The 20,688-nt window shown below is 35.9% G+C and overlaps 1 protein-coding gene, 1 long non-coding RNA gene and 1 pseudogene across 2 annotated transcripts in view; 2 read left to right on the forward strand and 1 right to left on the reverse strand.

The window, feature by feature from the left end:
* LOC133877263 (D-xylose-proton symporter-like 3, chloroplastic) overlaps positions 1–20,688 on the reverse strand; it is a 30,819-nt gene that overhangs the window by 4,917 nt on the left and 5,214 nt on the right. The window lies entirely within an intron of this gene.
* LOC133878361 (uncharacterized) lies at positions 6,069–10,150 on the forward strand. The gene is made up of 3 exons (XR_009901887.1): positions 6,069–6,460; positions 8,391–8,488; positions 9,839–10,150. It is a non-coding gene; the product is annotated as an uncharacterized LOC133878361 (long non-coding RNA).
* Positions 15,277–17,327, forward strand: LOC133877262 (L-type lectin-domain containing receptor kinase SIT2-like; annotated as a pseudogene).

Consider the following 20,688-nt stretch of genomic DNA (forward strand, 5'->3'; position numbering starts at 1 on the left):
CAACACCGAGAGCAGGAAAAGCCTCTCGGTTAGTCCAACACTGAGAGCAAAAAAAGAAAAAGTCTCTCTGTCTATCCAACACCGAGAGCAAGAAAAACCTAACGGTTAGTCCAACAAAGGATACAACGGCAGGATTGCAGGTTTTCGGAAGGACAAGAACATCCAAGATAGAATCGGCCCGAGTCCTTTCCTCGGACAACCCAAAATGGTTATGGAAAGGACACCAAGACAAGAAAACCTCTCGGTTGGAGGTCTCCAGACGTTAAAAGATTGGAGCATTCAGAGATAAAGAAATTAAAAGGTAAAGATTTCAAGTTATGATTTCATTTCAGTAATATATAAAGTCTTTTACAGGTTACAAAGATTTCTGAAAAGAAAGGTAAAGCTCAGCGACCTGACTACCCACCTCGAACGACTTAAGCTGCTGTCACAGACTAAAGTTATGAGGGGTAGCTCATTAAGGTAAACAGGAAGGTAAAACTTCAGAATGATAAAGATTCAGGAAGATAAAGCTTCAGAAAGGTAAACAGGATGAAAAAGCTTCAGGATGACAAAGGTTCAGGATGATAAAGCTTCAGAAAGAGTTTCAGTAAAGATTCAGGAAGAAAAAGCTTCAAGGATGACAAAGGTTCAGGATGACAAAGGTTCAGGATGGTAAAGGTTTAAGGAGATAAAGCTTCAGGATGATAAAGCTTCAGGAAAACAAACAGGAAGGTAAAGGTTTAGAAAGACAGATCTTCAGGAAGGAAAAGGTTCAGGGAGATAAAGTTTCAGAACGACAAAGCTTTAGGACGACAAAGCTTTAGGATGACAAAGCTTCAGAATGAAAAAGTTTCAGGAATGAAAAGCTTCAGGAAGGTATGAGGATAAAACCTCTTTAAAAAATCATCAAGTAAGACTCAACACTTTAATGCAAATAGTTTTTTATTCTCCTCTGTAAAATTTTTCAACAAACCGATTGTTTGTTCAAAATATTTAGGGTAGCTTAAATTTCAAAAAATTAGACCAGTTCTTCCCTCGGAAAAAACTGACACAAACCGATTATTTGTTCGAGTTTTGGAGGTAACTCTAGTATAAAAAGTAAGATTTATAAGAAACCGAGATATGTCTCGGAAGAACTTTTTGAGTGAGAAACTTTAAACTTTTTTCCAGGTAAAGATGTTCAATTCAGTTTGAAAAATTATGAGGTTCTACGGCTAATAAGATAAGGAAAGTGAAAGTCAAATAGTTCAAGACTTCCATTCATTAACATTGAAATTTTATTCATTACAAAAAAAAAAAAAATAAATAAATAAAAAATAAAAAATTTACATGAAAAAGAAAAGATACATTTGAAAAGGAAAGTTCAAGTATTTACAGGTTGAAGCCCTGAGACTCACTCCGAACTCCGAGATCTCTTTTACACCATCGTCCAGGATACCAAGAGGACTTGACTATCCGCCTCAAACGACTTAGCCCGCGGTCGCGGACTAAAGCTATGGGGGGTAGCTCAACAAAGTTAAAGCTTCTACAAGGGGAAAATCACCGAAGCTACACCAAACTCTCAAATTAAGATCTCTCAGGAGCAACTCGAACAAAGATACGGGGAGACAACCCCTATAACAAACCATACGAGGATATCACCTCTACAAAAAATAACCAAGTAAGTTCATCGCTTCTAAAAGATTTTTTCATATCCTCCTCGGTAATAACTTATACAAACCGATTGTTTGTTTAAGTTAAGGAGGATAACTCAAAGTAAGATTTTTCTCTCCTAGTCACGGAGGTTAAAACAAAAGATTTTTTCTCTCCTAGTCACGGAGTTCAAAACAAAAAGATTTTTGAAACAAAAGATTTTTCTTACCCTCCTCGGAGTTAACTTACGCAAACCGATTGTTTGTTCAAGTTATTAGAGGATAAGTGAGAATTGATTTGTCATGGAAAGTTTTTCCATAACAAAGAATTCAAACATTACAAAGTTCGAAAATAAAGATATTCACAGGTGAGACCAAGCTAGATGGTGTTCAGATTAGAAGATTCGGTACGCCAAGCACAAAACCTCAGGCCAGCAGAAGCCCCTAGTCGTTATAAGTCTCGGACAACCAAAGCCTCAGCGCTAGTCTGGGCCTCCGAAGCCCCCAAGAGAGATTTTTGTGGAAGCGGTCTACGAAGCACTACCGATGAAGAAGCTTCGGGTATGTTAAGCCTTTTCTTCAACGGACAACGGTTTACCATTTTTTGTCAGACAGAACCTTGATCTCAGGAAAGTTGTACGCAAAGTGTTCTCTCAGAGTGGCATTTCACCACAATCTTGGTGAAATCAACTACATCAGTCCGATCCATCTCCTACCGAGAGTAGGAGATCATTTTTACAACTTTGGCCCGACCGACAATATTATGTAGAGGCATTTATGAAGAAGATATCTATGAGAAGTTGCTATTAGTACTATGACAAATCACAAGTTGGATCCACTCAACCCGATCCAAGGAGGAGATAAACATTTAGCAACTACTTCAGGGAAATCAGGTATCAGTTATCCCTAGTAGAATTGGGATAGGACTTATGGTCCAATCAGATAAGAAGAATGATCAGATCAGAAGTCTAAGAAGATATCAGATTAGAAGTCTAATAAAGGATCAGAGTCCAATTAGAACTTTAACAGCAGTTCTAGATCGACAAGGAGCAGGAATTCTAATCCTTCCAGAGATTCGAGGCATTATTCGTCATAATTACTTTGAAAGAGGCAGTAATTGTCAGATACAGATCATGGAAGATCCAGATTCAGAAATTGAGGTATTTAATTCTCTTACATTCTAAATTCAAATAAGAGAATTAGGGGGGTGACTGTTGGAGAAATAATTAGCTCCAAAGACATGTGGGCCGAGCCCATCGGGTCGGCCCAGCAAGATTAGACCCAATTTATAAGACCATTCGTTATTTCCAAAAAGACGTATATCCCGAGTATATCAAGATAGACTTCTATCCCATCAAATATGGGATAAGGTACCTAATAGAATGACATTAGCTAAAGAGAGTGTCATATCCAGTTTGGACTCTACTACCCAATTTGAATTCTATGAAGATAAGACTCAAGACTATGTGATCTAGGACTCAGACTCCTAATTAGAAAGATAAGATTCAAGACTATGTGATCTAGGACTCAGACTCCTAATTAGATTATGTTCCAAGCACTCTAGCAGTTTTATAACTGTGAACTGTGAGCCTATAAATAAGACTACTACGCCAGGTATTAAAAAAGGAAGCAGATTCTCTGAGCTTTTGAGATTACAAATATTCTCCAGAAAATTAGTTTGAACTGACTTAGGCATCGGAGTGGGGGTCCGGTCGGCACCCCCATAGTCCGACGAGCCGTTTATTATTTTGCAGATTACGAGGAGAGCGAAGATTAAGGAAGGCAACGAATCACAAGATAACACGTCACCGTACCGGAAACTGTATCAACAGTTACAAAGATTTTATAAGTATGTCTTATTTGTAATTGGATTCTTTTATTGTAGATGAGTTTTCTGGATTTGACGCCCAGAGTGATTTTACTTGTGAAGCATTCTTATTTTGGATGAAAATATGTGTTATATAACATTACTCTTATTTAATGAAGAAAAATTAGAAATTGCTTCTTCTTCTTTTATCCATACTATCAGCATAATCCTACATCTTCACCCGAATCCCCGCCTCGTGCGGATGGTCGTATTGGTTAAGTTAGTATGGGTTATTTAACTTTGCATTTCTGCAGGTTGCGTCATAGGTTGGTTTTCCGAAGGTCTTAGCAATTCTGAGGACGGAATTCCTTTAAGGGGAAATGATTGTAACGATCCCGGTATTCCTTTAAGGAGATTTATGTACTTTCAGTAGCCATGGACAATTATTTTCTTTTAAGAGAACAAAATTTTTAAATTTCATTAATTTATCAAAATATTGATCAATGAACAATTAAATGCCAAAGAAAATTTTAGAAGCTGCATTTAAAGAATTTTAATACGGTCTTCACAATTTAATTTTTCCCAAATCTAAAAGGAGACAATAATTGTTTTAAATAAAAAATTTCAAGCATTTACAGAATTTTATCTATTATTGTTATTTTAATTTCACTGTATTAAAAATAGTCCTCATTTCATCTAAACCCTAATGGTAGGAGAGAATAATAATATAGAACCCTAAGCCTTATAAATACATCCTTTAGCCGTCATTCGCTCTTCTCATCTCAGAAATTTTCACAAAAACCATCTCCCTATACCTCTCTCGCAAGACGGCTCGGTCGCAATCTCTTTGTTTCTAGCCAGGAAACACTGCAGGTATGTCAACATCTCACCATGTATTACTGTTCTTCTACCTCGATCTATTCTTTTTCTTTGTTTACCGTAGCCTTCACAGCATGATTAGCCTTGATTACTTTCTTCTTTTCTTTTGGTTATTTATTTTTGGACAGCATGGTCTCCACACCTGATTTGCTTCTTATTGTTTATTTTATTTTCCTTCCTCTTCTAAGCCGTGTACGTATCAGCATGGCCTTATCGATTTCTCTTGTTTTTCTTTTGATTGATACAGCCGAGTGGGAATTCCCTTCTTTTCTTTTCTCTGATTATCGCACCATGTCCTGCCTATTTCTCCTCTTTATTTTGTCTTTTCTTTTCTGATAGCAAGTCACAGGAATCAACAGGATAGTAGTTTTTGTCATTTTCTTTCTAAACCAAAGTACCATTCTTTGCCCCTTGCTTATTATTATTTTTATTTTTATTTTTTCTCTCCTATTTTGTATCAACGTCAGGTATAGAAGTCCTTTGTCCTTTGATTTTTTTTTTATGTAATTGATAAGTTCTATTTTGTATTTTATGGAGCTACTTTAAAGTATATTAATTTTAATATCTCTTTTCTTGATTTTAATTTGAACTAATAATATTTCTAAGAACATTTTTTCATAGTGAACAAATATCATGTTTTATGAATATAATATAAGAATTTTCATGAAAACTAAAACACACACACACACTCAAATATCGTTTAATAATTTTCTAATAATAATAAAACGCCTATAATCATGATATAGGTAGAGATCAGGAAGCCGGGATGTGTTAGGTCCAATTCTATTTAAGAGGTGTATTCTAGCCTAAGGCTGACATAGTTAAGTTTTATCAATTCAGGTAGTTGTTATTTCAAAGTAATCTTTTTAGTAGCAGTATCGAGGTAAGAAATCCTCTACCCCTTCTCAAATTGTTTTATGTTATATTACTTTATCCTTTTATTAGCATATTTGCAATTAATTGTTCTTGTTCTGTATTTCAAATTATATTGATGCATGAAGGACTGTTTTAAAAATAGTTTTGAGATGAAAGTTGTCGGTATAAATGTTATTCTTGAAATCACAGTTTTAAAAGAAGCTTTGGTTATTAAGGATTTTCTAATTATTAGTAAATCGCTTAGTTGGTTCCTGAGACGGGAAGTTACAGCTTTTTGAAATTAATGAGAAAATGAGAGTAAAAACCCTCCCACACGTTGCCTTAAGAATTATCAAAGGAAGAAGAATAATTTATGAAAATGAAATTTTTATAAACGAGGCACCTGTGTGGAGGAGACTATTATTTTGGCCCCAGAGATTTACAGAGTTTAAGCTCAGTACCGTTGCTTGGATGGAAGCGCAACCGCTGAAGGACTTAGAGAATGCGGTAATCCATCCCTATGTCATGCTAAGTGCACTTCAATTAATTAGCTGACGGGGTAGGCCTGTGGCCACAGTTTACCTGCCTGAGGTCGCAGTCGACCGCACAACCCTAGTACACAGGGCGTAATTGTGAAGACCAAGAAAATAAATAGGAGATTTACCAGTTATAAATTATGTTTATATAATTGAAAAATAAAGAGTTTAAGGTAAGGGGTAAAATGTAGTTAGATTTAATGTGGGGTTAAATAGCAATTAACAAATAAAAGAATTAAAATTGAAGGACATTTTAGTAATTTTCCTTTTTTTCTCCCTTATCCATTTTCTTTTCCTTTTCTTTTCTTTCTTTTCTTTTTCTTCTTTTCTCTTCATGGTGGACAGCAGTCCACGACTGCTTCTTCTCTTATTATTCTTTTTCTTCTTCTTTCTACTTTCTTCTTTCTCTTTTGTTCTTCTTCTCGCCAGACCCACAGAGAGAGTGACGTGAGAGGGAGATTTAGAGGGAGAGATCAAGAGGGTTGAGAGACAGTGAGATGAGACCGAGAGAGAGAGCCGAGAGATTGAGGGAGAGATCGGAGCCCGATCCTCCGGTGGATGACGCCGGTGAAGCTACGATGGCCGATCTTCTAGGTGCGATTTCCGGCGAGTTTTCTGGCGGTCCCAGCAGTGATTTCCGGCGAGCTCGTTGACCCAGGAACCCATGGAGACCTGAAACCCATTGAACCCGAGAGAGAGATCCGTGACCCGAGACCCGTGAAACCTGACCCTCTAGGTGCGGTTTTCCGGCGAACCAAAGCCGATTTCCGGTGAGACATCTTTTCCTTTTCTTTGAATTTTACTTGAACCTTCCTTTGATCTATTGTTGGAACCGATTGGGGGTTTTGAGTTTATGGGTTATTATTGATAGATTTTATCTTGGAAACTTGGATTGAACTTGGTGTTTTGTGGGTGTTGAAGCTTGGATTTATTTCCTCGGTTATGGTTGATGATTTTCAGAATTGGGTTAAGTTTTGGAAAGAAATTTGGTGGATTGCTATGGCTTTTGTTAAATCTAAATCTAGGGTTTTGTTTGTGAATTTTGGGGCTTATGTAATGATGATGGGCTGATTAGTGTAATTTTGATGGATTGGTTTGATGTAGTTTGATTCTTGATATTTAAGTTTTGATTTGGGTTTCTTTGGATTATTGAATTGTGGTTAATGTTTTGCTATGAATTGTTGGTGGATTAGAGTTGGTTTTTAGTTGTATTCCTTTAAAGTGTTGAATATGGAATATTAATGGTTTAATGGTTTTCTAGGTGGTTAGAGGACGATTATTGTTATAAGATTATAGGGAGAAAAATTGATGAGTTTTGATGGGATTTGTAGTGATTATGATGGTGTGATGAATTGTAAGAATATAGTGGAATTGATATTTGGTATGGGTTTTGATGTGTAGTTAGTTGAGGAGGGTTAATATATATATTCCATGATATGCTTATAATGTTAAATATTTTAGGTGTTGATGTTAATTGAAGTTGGAACTAGTATCTATGGATCTCGGCTCTAATAGTATTTATTAATGTTATTTTAGTCCTTTGATTTTCCATTTAATGTTTGAGTTATTTGGATTGGGAAAGTTTTGGAATTTTTGGTGATATGGAAGGGTATTTAGATGGTAATTCAAATCTAGATTTGGGAATTGTAAATTGAGTATTATGCTTATGGAAGGGAGTTGAAGCTTTGATGGGTGTGTCTTTGTTGTTGGATTTCATGGATGAGTTTGATTTCTAGTTAAGTTGTGTTTCCTTGATGAAGCTTAGCTCTTGGTGGCAATTTATCTTAAGGAATTATGTTAGATTGTGTAATACAATTCTAGTCTTCATGTAAGTTGATGAGAATTGGTCATGATATGTAAATGAGGATTTTGATGATATGTTGGATAAGGTTGATTCAATTAAGTTAGATTCTTTATTTTGGTTTAATTGGATGCTTTGAGGACAATGGATTGTCAATTAGTAATTAAAGTCCTCATCTTGGTACTAAGTGAGAAATGAGAAATAAGATAAGGAAAATAAGTAGGTAGTAATTAATGCATTTAGATCCTATAATCTAAATTACTGGGATAGTTAGAAACCGATAAAGATAAAGTATATTAGTAGTTATAAATCTAGAGCCTAAGGTTAATAAGGGGGACAACAATGGAAACATAAATGTCGAGAAGTTATAGATTGCCCAAATAACCCTAAGTTAATATGTATAAGCTAATAGACTTATAAAACCTAAAAATGCGATATAAATCAATTATGTAGCAAATTAGTAACTAATTCACCTATCTATATACACATAGTACCTATGTGTATCATCAGTTAGGTATAAGAGTTGTATATGTATAGGTATGTATGTATATATATATATATATATATATATATATATATATATATATATATATATATATATATATATATATATATATATATATATATATATATATATATATATATATATATACGTATGCATACATATATGTTAAATATATATTGTTAACTTAGTAAATAAGCTAGTAAATAGAGTAAATACATTTTATGATAATAAACAAGATACAATAGGAACCAAAAACCAATTGTAAGTTTAATAATAGCTTAAGGTGTCTAGCTAGCTTTAGAAGCGAGTGATGTGACGTGTGAACATGCGGGTAGTTAGGATGTCATAGAGGATGTAATTCAATAGCATAGTCTAATGCTACCAATGTTTGCAGGATCATGTTCGGATTGGAGACTTTAATTGGTTCTCCAATGTAAAGTCCAAGTGACTAGAGTCCAAGGAGTGTTCGAGTTGGAGTCTAATGCAGCCAAGGTGGGTATTCCACTCACTGAGAAAATATATATTTTTATATGTATTGGATTGATAAAAATATATATATTGTTTACGAAACCGAACCAACCATATGATGAAATGTATATGCTTTGAGATGATTTGTTTAGTTTCGATTATATTTAAACTATATCAATGATGTTAAAGAGATAGTGTATGAGTGAAAAGTATTGACTAGATTTAAAGTATTAAGTTCTGCGGTTGAGATTTAAATTATGCAAATTGTTTGAGAACATGTCATGTTGAAACTGCGTAGATTTGATGAAGAAACTAAGTTTTGAATGTCTTCGAAATGATTGATAAAATGCTGGATTTGTTTAGTTTTAAAAGGACGTGATTTAACAACTGCATGATTTCAGCGTGACACAGTAGTGCAATATATACTGGTCAAGCACGGAACATTGAGCATGTAGTATAGAGCATACATACCAGCAGTATTAGTATATTAGCAGCATAACAGTATCAGCAGTATCAGTATCAGCAGCATAATAGTATCAGTATCAGCAGTATCAGTATCAGTATCAGCAGCATAACAGTATCAGTATCACCAGCATTATTAGCCCCAGTTCATGCATAGCATATATAGCATTGTTTTGTGAGAGATGTTTTTATGTTATGAGTAGTTTTGCTAGACGTATTAATATGCATAAGAGTCTTCATGAAAAAGATTTTATGTATATTTTTATCGGATGGTCACATGTGTTAATAGCATACATTGAACTTGAAAGTACATGGATACATGACTACCCAGGTGCGAGTAATGGCATGTCTATGAGTAGGAAGGTTGACTGTTCTTGTTAATCAGGAAAGACGTGTTAGCATGATTGAGTTTAACTCTAATGCTCTCATGATCTACTGACATCAAGGCACGAAACTGGAATACGATTAGAGATGGTGTTGCGAGTGTTTTGTTGAAGGATGTTATCCTAGTACGGAAAAGTAAGATGCCATGTTCTTTGCTTAAGACCTATGTGTATACGTGATATCTGTGATGGAGTGATCGTGTGCACATATGTCCAAGCGACCGGTGAAAAGTATTATTATAGAGGGGTCTATATGTAGAAACTTCCAAGGAGGGATGTCTGGAACTTCTACATGTTTTCACAGCTATATAGTATATTTTAAATGATTTCTGAATAGTCGGTGTTTGCTACATTAGCTGTTGGTAAATTGTGGCTAATATAGTGCTCGCACGACTAAAATAATATAAAGGTTGGTTCTTTGTGAAAACTCAGTTAGTCTTATACCACTGAGGTCTTAGTATGAGGTATACTAAGGCGGTGAACTTATTATTTCACCTATGCGGATGTGGATACCACCACAACCGTGTAGATGATGTTTCTTTGGCTGCAGGTACTTCGGTATAGTCGATGGGTTGGTAGCAGTGTGCTTGGGATATTATGACTGAAGCTCACCGCGACGGTTGTAATTGTCGGACCACGGGTTGTCCACTGTTTTATAGGTTTGGTATAGCTTATGACGTTTGTGTCACATATTCTTTGTAAAGCTATAGTAGTTTTGTAAATAATGTGTTAATAAGACTCATACAGATAGACGTTAAATGGCTCTTTGTGGTAATTAATTTGTAATAAATGTATAAGTTGTAATTTCCGCTATTCAGATTTATGTTTTCCGCTGCATAGATAGATGTATGTTATACTCTGATTATCAGGTACATGTTATGGGGCTGAGCGACACGTAGTCGTGCTACTGCGATGACTCGTTTTATGATTGTATAAAAAATAAAAATAAAAAATAAAAACGGGTCGTCACAGTAATAGTGTACATGGGCCCTAAATATGAGAAGTTTATTTACCAACCAATAATTTTATGCTTTACGAAAAATGCTGAATTTATAGTTTATATTATGGAAATTTCTGATTCCAAGTGTGTTTTTTTTTTTAATACTTGTTTTGAAGAAAATGAATTTAACTCAACCGTTTTATGGTTGAGGGTTACCTTACTGAGCATTTCTCGCTCACTCCTTATTTTGTTTTGTTTTCAGGATATGAACAGAGAGACCTAGGCGGTCGGAATGGGATCTAGGCTAGCACCAGGATATTATTTTTCTGTTACCTTAATAAGTGCACTTGCACAATAAATCCAGTTTCCTTTGCATTTCAATTATTGTATTAAACATTATTACTCTTTTCGAAATAATCGTTTCCGCATTTATTGAAGCTCTGAGCTTTAAAATTATTTTCTAGTAATTTACTTAATTCAACATATTAGCTAGGTTACCTCGTAGACTTTATGAATCTTTGTGGATTGGTGTTTGAAAATGGACGAACCTAACCCTTAACGGTTTGGGGGCGTTACACTAGACCCTACTCTTCAAACACTGAATCATGAGCTAATATTGTTTGAGTTGATATATAATAAACTTTCACATGAACAAAAATCAACTCACATTATTACAAAAAATAGTTAAAAATAAAAAAATAAAAAATAAAGTCGCATTAAGGTTCTGTATGCACATAAAAACTTCATCCACATTGAAAATATTGGCACTGGAATTAATTTTTCTTCTATTTTATTTCAAAGTGATGTTGGTAAGATTGCCAAAACTTTATTCAAAAGGTTTGAATTAATTATCAAAGACTTTATTCACGAAGGCACTGGAAAAAAACAATTTTCTATGGCACGTAGTTTGAAAAAAAATATAAATGGAGTATTTACATTGACCAAACCTCTGTCCTCTTTGGCGGGTGAGTTGTAACAGGCTTCGATAAATGCCGGGCTCTTTGTTTCACTGCTAAAATTAAAAGGAGGAGAAGAAGAAGAAGCACGTTGCACAAGTGATGTGATCAATATCGTTTGACATTTAGGGCACAATTAATGAAAACACATACAGATTGAATTTATGGATGGAGCCAGCATCCAAAACTTCCCTTTCTTTCTTTCATTCATTACATGGACGAAATTTCAGTGAAGGTCTAGATCTAGAAGACTAGACCCTACTCTTGAAACACTGAATCATGAGTTAATATTGTTTGAGTTGATATATAATAAACTTTCACATGAACAAAAAAAAAATCACATTATTACAAAAAAAAAAAAAAAAAAAACTCACACTAAGGTCCTGTATGCACATAAAAACTTCATCCACGTCATTGAAAATATTGGCACCGGTATGAATCATAAAAGACTTTATTCATGATGGTATTGGAAAAATCAATTTTCTATCGCACATAATTTGAAAAAAATATAAAAAAGTGATTGGTACACAACAGTTATGTACTATTCTAGAGACATAAGATGGGATTCATATGGTGGGTTCCATTACATGAGTTCCACGTGAAATTTATTCCATATCTTTAAAATCTTATAATTGTTGTGCAGGAGTTATTTTTTAAAAATATAAATGGAGAGTATTTACATTGACCAAACCTCTGTCCACTTTGGTGGGTGATTTGTGACAGGCCGGCCGGCTTCGATAAATGCCGGGCTCTTTGTTTAATCGCGGTCCTCCTTGGAGGCTGGATTAATTGGATGGATCTTCAAATCATTGTCAACGTAGGTGGCACTGTGGCAGCATGGGTGGTGCATGGATTTGGCTTACATGCTGTAGTTTAAATAACAGCAGATCTGTTGTAGTTTAAACCAACGGCCAAGATTGAAAGTCTTTTTAAAACCTAAAAAAGTTACCACTCTTGCCGGTCACCCTTCTTTTCTACTGGCTCAAGCCGCCCAACGTCCTCTCTCTTCATTTTTTCTCCTCTAAACTGCTTTTTCTCTCTCTCAACTGGAAGAGAAAGACTGAAAGAGAAACACAATATCCCAGATACAAACACATCCAAATTTAGAGTTTGTTTGTTTTGGCCCTCTTGAAAATTCTCAACGTCATCAAAGTCCACGGATTGTGCTTTAACGGGGAGTTCCTCTCCTCAATTCTCTACAGATTTTTTTTTTCCTTTCTAAAATTTGCCCAAAGGTCTTTTCCACCATGAATCGGCTGCCCAATCTACGATTTTACAAGATTGGGTGCTTCTCTCCTTCGCTTACACTTCCATGGCTGTTTTGTCCATTTAAATTCTTCTTTGTCTCTATCTATCGAGTTGTAGTTTGCAATTTAGAGTTCATACTCCCTTATGGGAAATGGGTGCCTTTTGTTGTAAAGAGGGAGAGCAAACTGTAGAGGCAAACAATCTTCACAACAGAAGGCTCCACGAAAAAAAAAATGGAGAGGAAGTAAAATGAAGAAGGAGGAAATAGAGCCAAATGAAAAATGGTAACCGGCAAAACCTTTAAAGTTTGGAAAGTAACCAGCTTTTTCTATATTTAAAATAGACTTTTAATCTTGACCGTCAGTTTAAAGTACAGCAGATATGTTGTTATTTAAAGTACAGCATGAAAGCCAAATCCGTGGTGCATATATAACTACAGAATTCCAAGAAGACTGTCTATCTTCTTTGTGAGGTTAGTTGATTGCCATAATGACTATGGGAACTGTCATTAATTGGTTACCGTATTTGGTCTACTCTGCCTTGTTTACCGCATCTTAACTTAATACAATTCAATAGAGTCAAATATAATAAAAATATCGTCATTTTCCTCCCTTACATTGTGTGTGTGTGTATATATATATATATATATATATATAATAAATTTGGCTTCAGTGTTGTAGTTAAAACTTAAAATTACTATTAAAAAATTAAAGGCCAAGATTTAATTTGAATTAAACCAAAACATTTAAAGTAAAACCTTTAACCCCGTTTAAGGGTAAAACGAAAATTACAAAGGAAAATAAAAGAAAAAGCTCTCTCTCTCTCTTTGCATCTATCGCTCCCTCACAAAGTCACAAGGACTCACAGTCATACACTTTCTATCTATTCTCTCTCTAACCTCAACCTGATATTCGAAACTCTCCTTCAATCTTTATAAAAATGGATAATTGTATCGTTGGTCCATGAAATATGTCATAATTATTTTTCACTTCCTATGGTTTAAAGTTCATGGGAGGTCCTTGTGGTTAGCAATAATTACAAATCAATCCTTACCATCAAATTCCGTTAAAAATTTTAGGGTTAAATATATATTTGCCTACTGTGTTTTACGAACTTTATTTTTTGCCCCCTTAGTTTTGTTGTGTATCAAAATTTGTACATGTGGTATGGGAAAAGACGGAAATGGTACATCCGTCCAATTTTTCGTCCAAAACTAACGTCCATCCACGTCATCCTACAGGTGTCGTTGTACATGCGCGACACCTGTCCCCGTGGCACACCTCAGCGCTGACGTGGCTACCATTTTTTTCATTATTATTTTAATGATTTCTTATATATATATATATTATAATAATAAAAATTAAAAATTAAAAATTGGGGTGGTTGCCACCCCCATTTTGGCCAAGGAGGTGGCCTCAAGGTACCATTTCTGATACTTATTCAAACCACAAGGGGCACATCATGAAATTTATAAAATCACAGGGGTATATATGGGAAAAAAAATTGTGTTTAAGTAACAAACATTTAGTCATTTTTTGGGTTATATCAATTGGTTACGCATATAATTTTGTGTTTCCAATTGTTACATATGATTGATTGTGTTTTGTTTTGTCTTTTTTTTTTTTTTTTTAAGGGTTCAATTCTTGTCAACATGTTATTTTGATACACAACAGTGCCACGTGTCGCAAATAAGACGTGTCCATCTTAATAAAAAAAATATAAATATATTTTAATAAATAAATAAAGTTATTAAAAAAATAATAATAAATAAGTTTATTTATTTATTTTTTAATAAATTTATATTTTTTTATTAAGATGAACATATGTCGCCATCTTATTTGCGACACGTGGCCCTGCCGTGGCTTTTAACAAAATCTGTTAAAATTTTTAATGAAATTTGACGGTAGGGATCGATTTATAATTATTGCTAACGATAAGGACCTCTCATTAACTTTTTAAATCATAAAGACTAAAAATTAATTATGGCATATCACATATACCAACCGTACAATTATCCCGTATAGAAATACTCTTGTGTTTTGGATCCAGCTTTAAATTTAATGCCCGAGCTTCAACCATTGCCACAACTCCCACCCCTTCCAGGACTTCCCTTTCTGCCTATTCCTGGAATTGAAAGACTACAAATTCAAAACCTGCTGAATCTTTGCAAGATAAAAAGGAAGCCCACCCGGACCTTTTCCTTCCACCACCAAATCCTTTTCAGCCACCTCCACTTATCCCGAACCCATTTCAGCCTCAGCCAGCACCGTTGATTCCTTTGCCACCAATACCAGGTTTAACTCCATCACCACCACCCGCCGGAGTAGTCCTCGGACTCCCTTTCGACGTCGTTCACGGGTTGGAACCCTGGAAGAGGGAGGCATCCACAGGGCCTCGGTCCCGTGCTATCGCAGACATCGAAGCTCCCGCACAAGCCGTACACGCGGCACACGCTGTCGTCCCCAACTCACCGTAGTCCAGTGGCAGATGAGCTCGAGCTTCTCCGTTCAAGAAGAATATGGCAGGGAAGATTTGTAAAATGCTAGTGTGTGTTATTCATCCAAAAAAAATATATATATATATATACTAGCGTGTCTGCATATTTCCCCCTTTCTCAAACGGCGTTTATTTTTCAGTGTTGCTTAAATAACTGAAACGACACTGTTTTTGGTGAAACAAATTTGGACCCTTTATTTTTCCACAGCACTGAAGCCAGATCCATATATATATATATATATATATATATATATATATATATATATATATATATATAACCCGTGTCCTTCTCAGGAGTCTAAGACATTTAAACAAATAAAAGCCTTCTGTCTACCAAGAGGAAGTTTTTTGTTTCTTTTTTCCTCTTTTTCCGATGGCAATAGTTCTTAGATCACTTCATTTTCTGATACTTGTCTATGTTTCCTATACTCTCTTGGCCCTTGCTCAAGATGAAAACGGCTTCATCTACAATGGCTTCCGTGATCATCAAGCCAATCTGAGTCTTGATGGACTCGCAAAAATCCACCCCAATGGTCTATTGCAGCTAACCAATCTTTCACAAAACGTAGTTGGTCGTGCTTTCTATCAATGTCCAATGAAATTCAACACAACTTCATCTCTTTCATTTTCTACAAACTTTGTGTTTGCCATGGTTCCTCAAGTGAAAAAGCTTGGTGGTGAAGGCATCGCCTTTACCATCAGTCCCTCGAGAGACTTCACCCATGCTGAAGCAAATCGGTATCTGGGGCTCTTCAATGATTCAAATAACAACTCTTCTACAAACCACATCTTGGCCATCGAGCTTGATCCTGTTCCGGGGGCTGATTTTGGAGATATTAAAAATCATGTGGGAATCGATGTCAACAGTATAAATTCTGTTGAATTTGTTCCTTCAAAGTATTTTTCCAATAAAGAAGGGAAGAATATAATTAAGCTTAGAGCTCACGAGTGGGAAGCCAATGCATCTTTGGATAGACTACAATGAAACAGAAAAGTTACTGAATGTAACACTTGCCCCAACCAGAATTCCAAAACCAAACAGGCCTCTCTTGTCAAGACACATCGACCTGTCTCAAATTCTCTTGGAATCCATGTATGTTGGTTTCTCTTCAGCCACAGGTACACTTGCAAGTGACCACTACATTCTTGGATGGAGCTTTAATAAAAGTGGACCATCACAAAGCCTTGATGTTTCAAGCCTTCCTACACTTCCAAAGAGGAAAGAGATACCAAGCCTTGTGCTCATCACTTCTCTCGTAGCAGTAGCGATCGTGCTGATAACCGTCGCTGAAGCTGTTGCTTACATATTGAGGAGGAAGAAATATGAAGAACTACGAGAAGATTGGGAAGAGGAGTACGGCCCCCACAGGTTCAGCTATAAGAATCTCCACAAAGCAACCAAAGGTTTCAAAGACACGGAACTTCTTGGAGAGGGAGGCTTTGGAAAGGTTTATATAGGAACACTTCCTTCAAATGTACAAATTGCAGTAAAGAGAGTCTCCCATGATTCAAAACAAGGGATGAAGGAATTTGTGGCAGAGATCGTCAGCATGGGAAGGTTGAGGCATAGGAACTTGGTGCAGCTCCTGGGCTATTGCCGGCGAAGGGGAGAACTCCTCTTGGTGTATGATTATATGCCCAACGGAAGCCTTGACAAGTTCTTGTATAGCAATGAAAAACCAAACCTTAACTGGGTTCAACGATTTCGAATCATCAGAGGAGTAGCATCTGGCCTTCTTTACCTCCATGAAGAGTGGGAGCAAGTTGTTCTCCACCGAGATGTAAAATCAAGCAATATTCTTTTGGATGCTGAATTAAACGGAAAGTTAGGAGATTTTGGCCTTGCAAGATTACACGACCATGGTACCAATCTCCAAACCACAGGTTTGGTTGGGACCGTGGGTTATTTGGCTCCGGAGCTCTACAGAACCGGAAGGGCAACCACTTTCACTGATGTGTTTGCTTTTGGGGCTTTCATCCTCGAAGTGGCTTGTGGAAGGATGCCTTTAAAGGTACAGGCCCAGGGACAGGCTGAACAGGTGATTTTGGTTGATTGGGTCATTGAGTGTTGTAGAAGAGGAGCTATCCTTGATACTAGCGATCCTAGATTGGAAGGTAATTATGTGGTGGAGGAAATGGAATTGGTTTTGAAATTAGGCCTTCTTTGCTCTCATGCAATACCAGCTGCTAGGCCCAGCATGAAGCAAGTGGTGCAGTTTTTGGATGGCGATGCTGATCTGCGGGAATTACCACATTACAACGCTTCTTTTGATGCCATTACAAGTAAAGAATCATATGATTTCTTGTCATATCCTTTTTCCCTGGCTTCTGCTCCTTCCATGTCTAGCACTGATTCAATCCTGAGAGGCGGTCGTTGAATTGGCTGTCTCGTGTTAGGAATAGTGCCTCAAATCTCAATTATTTTGTAAGACATTCTTATTTAAATTGAGTAAAGTTGTTATTCGACGATATATGAACATTGGGCATATAACTTATTTAGAGCATTTTTAGTAAACTTTGGCTATTTTAATGAGCCAATTAGTTGAAGTAGTCCAAACTGAATTCCAAGCAGCCTCACCAATTTAGTTAAGTAAATAGTACTCACTAAAACAATAAAAAAAACTATAAAAATTTCTCCCTTCATTTTTTTTTTTTATTATCACACAGAATATTTAAAATCATAAACCTTGTAGTTTACAATTAAATGTTTACAATCATTAATGGAACTGGACATTCCATTTGATAAAACTATAAAACATCAATCATGATAATCTATCTTAATTATGTGGTGACTTTTGATTAATATGTAAATGCGGATACAATGCAATGAACAGACTACCAGAGTTGTCATTCTTCTATAACACTGTCAAAAGGAATGATGTAAAACTCCGTAACATCTTATAATATTGATTCTAAATTTTGAGAGAATCATTAACTCAAATGTAAATTACCAAATTACAAATATTTGATATGCCAAAAGAATTACAACAAATTAAGATATACACATATTCAAATGTAAATTACCAAATTCCAATATTGATATCACGTTGGTGAAGTTGTTGGTACAAGTGCATTATCTTCTTTATCTTCTGCATTATCATTATCTCTTTAACTCAAGTCTGAGGCTGCATCATCTTCTTTTGAATCTGCTGATATATCTTCAATTACATCTATTCACTAACCCCAAGTATAAATAAACAAGCTGTGATACGTTAAATCAGTCTTTATAGGGATTTTACCCATTATGTAATAAAACGTTAGTATCAGCGTTCTGTTAACAGTTCCAATGGTTGAGGAAGGAGGTGAAAATGAGCACTCGAAGGGATAAATGGAATCTGGATGCCATACAATGGGGCGACGCGTGAGAATCACACACAGGGGTGGAACCACGCACCTTGACCGCCCACCACCACCATCCAAACTTCAACGTAATCACCATGTACAAATTCTTTTGTTAAAAAAAATAATAATAATAATAATAATTTTTTTTTTTTTTTTTTATGAAAGACCTTCAAAAAAAAAAAAAATTGTTTTTTTTTTGAAAAGTGTTCTTTTTAGTTTTGCTCCTCCCATCTAAAATTAAAGTTTCAACTCCTGCTCACGCGCCGGTGGAATGGCTGGTTAGAGGACGGCTCGTGGTGGATTGGGGGATGGGGGCAGGAAGACCGATGGAGGGGCGCGTGTGTGGAAAAGACAGACAGGTGGTGGTAGATCAAGAAAAGCCACGAAAAAACCGCAGGTGATCTCATTGGAGGGAATGAAAGAGGTGGTAATGATATTAATTAATGGTGGATTCAGGATGGTATGAATTTGTTTAGCGTAACATTTCAGAAAATATGGCTCCGCTTCTTTAAGTATGGGAAAAAGAGTAACATTTCACCTGCCCTTTGACGTGGCACTCATTTTTCTTTGTAAAAATTCTGCACATTTCTCGCTCACATTTTTAAGTGCGTATATATATATTACAGTAAAATTATTATCGAATTTGACTTTTCTTAACAGTGAGTAAAGTATAAAATAGTATTAAATTTAAGGGATATGTTATTCTTACATCACATTACCTTACATCAATTTTACATTAAGATATATTGTTAAATCCTAACGGAGTACCCAAAATAACCTTTTTTCTAAAGGATAAAAAAAAAAAAAAAAAAAAAAAATGTTAGGATTTTGTAATTGGTCAGAATTTAATGAAATTTACAAAAATACTCATGTATAAATCTTTAAAAAAATTTATAATTTTTTTTAAAAAAAAAAACAAACAGGGGTATTTTCATTTTTTTTCGTGGCTTTTCTTGATCCCCATTTACTCACTTTTCTTAATTTGCATTTGCGTCTTTGGTGGAAAGACCTTTCAAAAGATATGGAAAATGAAAAAGAAAAGTTAAAAAAGAGAGAGAGGAGGAAGAAAGGAGGAGGGATGGAAGGGAGAAGCTGTAAGGGGTATTAGTTAGGGGTATGTAAGGGATATTAGGAAAATAAGTTGTAACGGTAGAATATACCTTTCAGAATATGATCTGTGTTAAGAGTCTATAAAAGAGAATCATGACCGTAAGAAGAAGGCATGGAAAAAGAATAGAGTATTGAGTAAAGTAGTTTCAAGAGAGCCAAGGCCTCTCAAAGAGACCGTAGTTTGTAGGAGAGTTTTGGCCTCTCGAAGTGCCAATTATAGAGATAGGCCTCTCGAAGTGTCTTTATCATTTCAATTCTTGTTTATCTAGTATGTTCTATGTTTTTATTCGTTAAATCCCCCTTTATGTAAGAAAAGTCCATTACAAGTGGTATCAGAGCCGTTCGATTCTTCACCCATAGCTTCCAAATCGTCTAGAAATTTTTCTTTCCGATCGAGAGCGTCCTCAACGAAGCAGCGAATGCAAGTTCAGATTTGAAAAAAAATTTCCGATCTAGAGCGTCCTGAACGGAGCAAAGAGTGCAACTCTGTGATATACTCAAGAAGAAGCGACCACAAATGTCCACATTTGTGAAGCAGGATTTGGCAGAGGCGATGCCAGAGATTCGAATATATCACTGCTGAAATTGAAACGACTTAATGCAACTCTTCAAGATTTGGAGATTCAGAGCTACCAAGCTGTTCACAGAAGTCAGGGGCGGTCCTACATTGGGGTCAAGGGGGGCCCTGGCCCCTCTAAGCCCCAAAATTTTCCCCTAAAAAAAAAATAATAAAAAAAAAAAATCAAAAAAAATTAAAATTAAAATTTTACCCCCTAATTTTTTAATTTTTTTTAGTTTTACCCCCTCAATTTTTTTTTTTTTTTTTTTTTGTTTCAATTTGGCCCCTCCATTTTTACAAGCCTGGGTCTGCCACTGACAGAAGGTCTCGCATTATCGGGAGGAGATCCGCACGTGCGGTGGCTGAAGCGGACGCGCCGAATGCCGCTGTCGCGGAGCAGCAACGGACATTGAACCGGAGGTTCGAGAAGCCGAACTAGGGACAGTAGCCTTGGACTAGTTCCGATTAGGGTTGGCAATTTTTGACACGACACGAAAAAATCGAGTTTGGGTTTGTTATAATCGGGTTCGGGTCATAATCGGGTTGACCCGATTATGACCCGATTGCACGGGTTGACCCGATAACACGATTACCCGCCAACACGATTATAACCCGATTACGCGGGTTGACCCGCCAACACGATTATAACCCGATTAAAAAAAAAAAAAAAAAAAAAATGAAGGTTGAAACATGTGAAAACAGTGAAATTGATGTCGTGTCGGGTAAAC

The sequence above is a fragment of the Alnus glutinosa genome, chromosome 9 (assembly GCF_958979055.1).
Source record: "Alnus glutinosa chromosome 9, dhAlnGlut1.1, whole genome shotgun sequence".
Classification (NCBI taxonomy): Eukaryota; Viridiplantae; Streptophyta; class Magnoliopsida; order Fagales; family Betulaceae; genus Alnus; species Alnus glutinosa.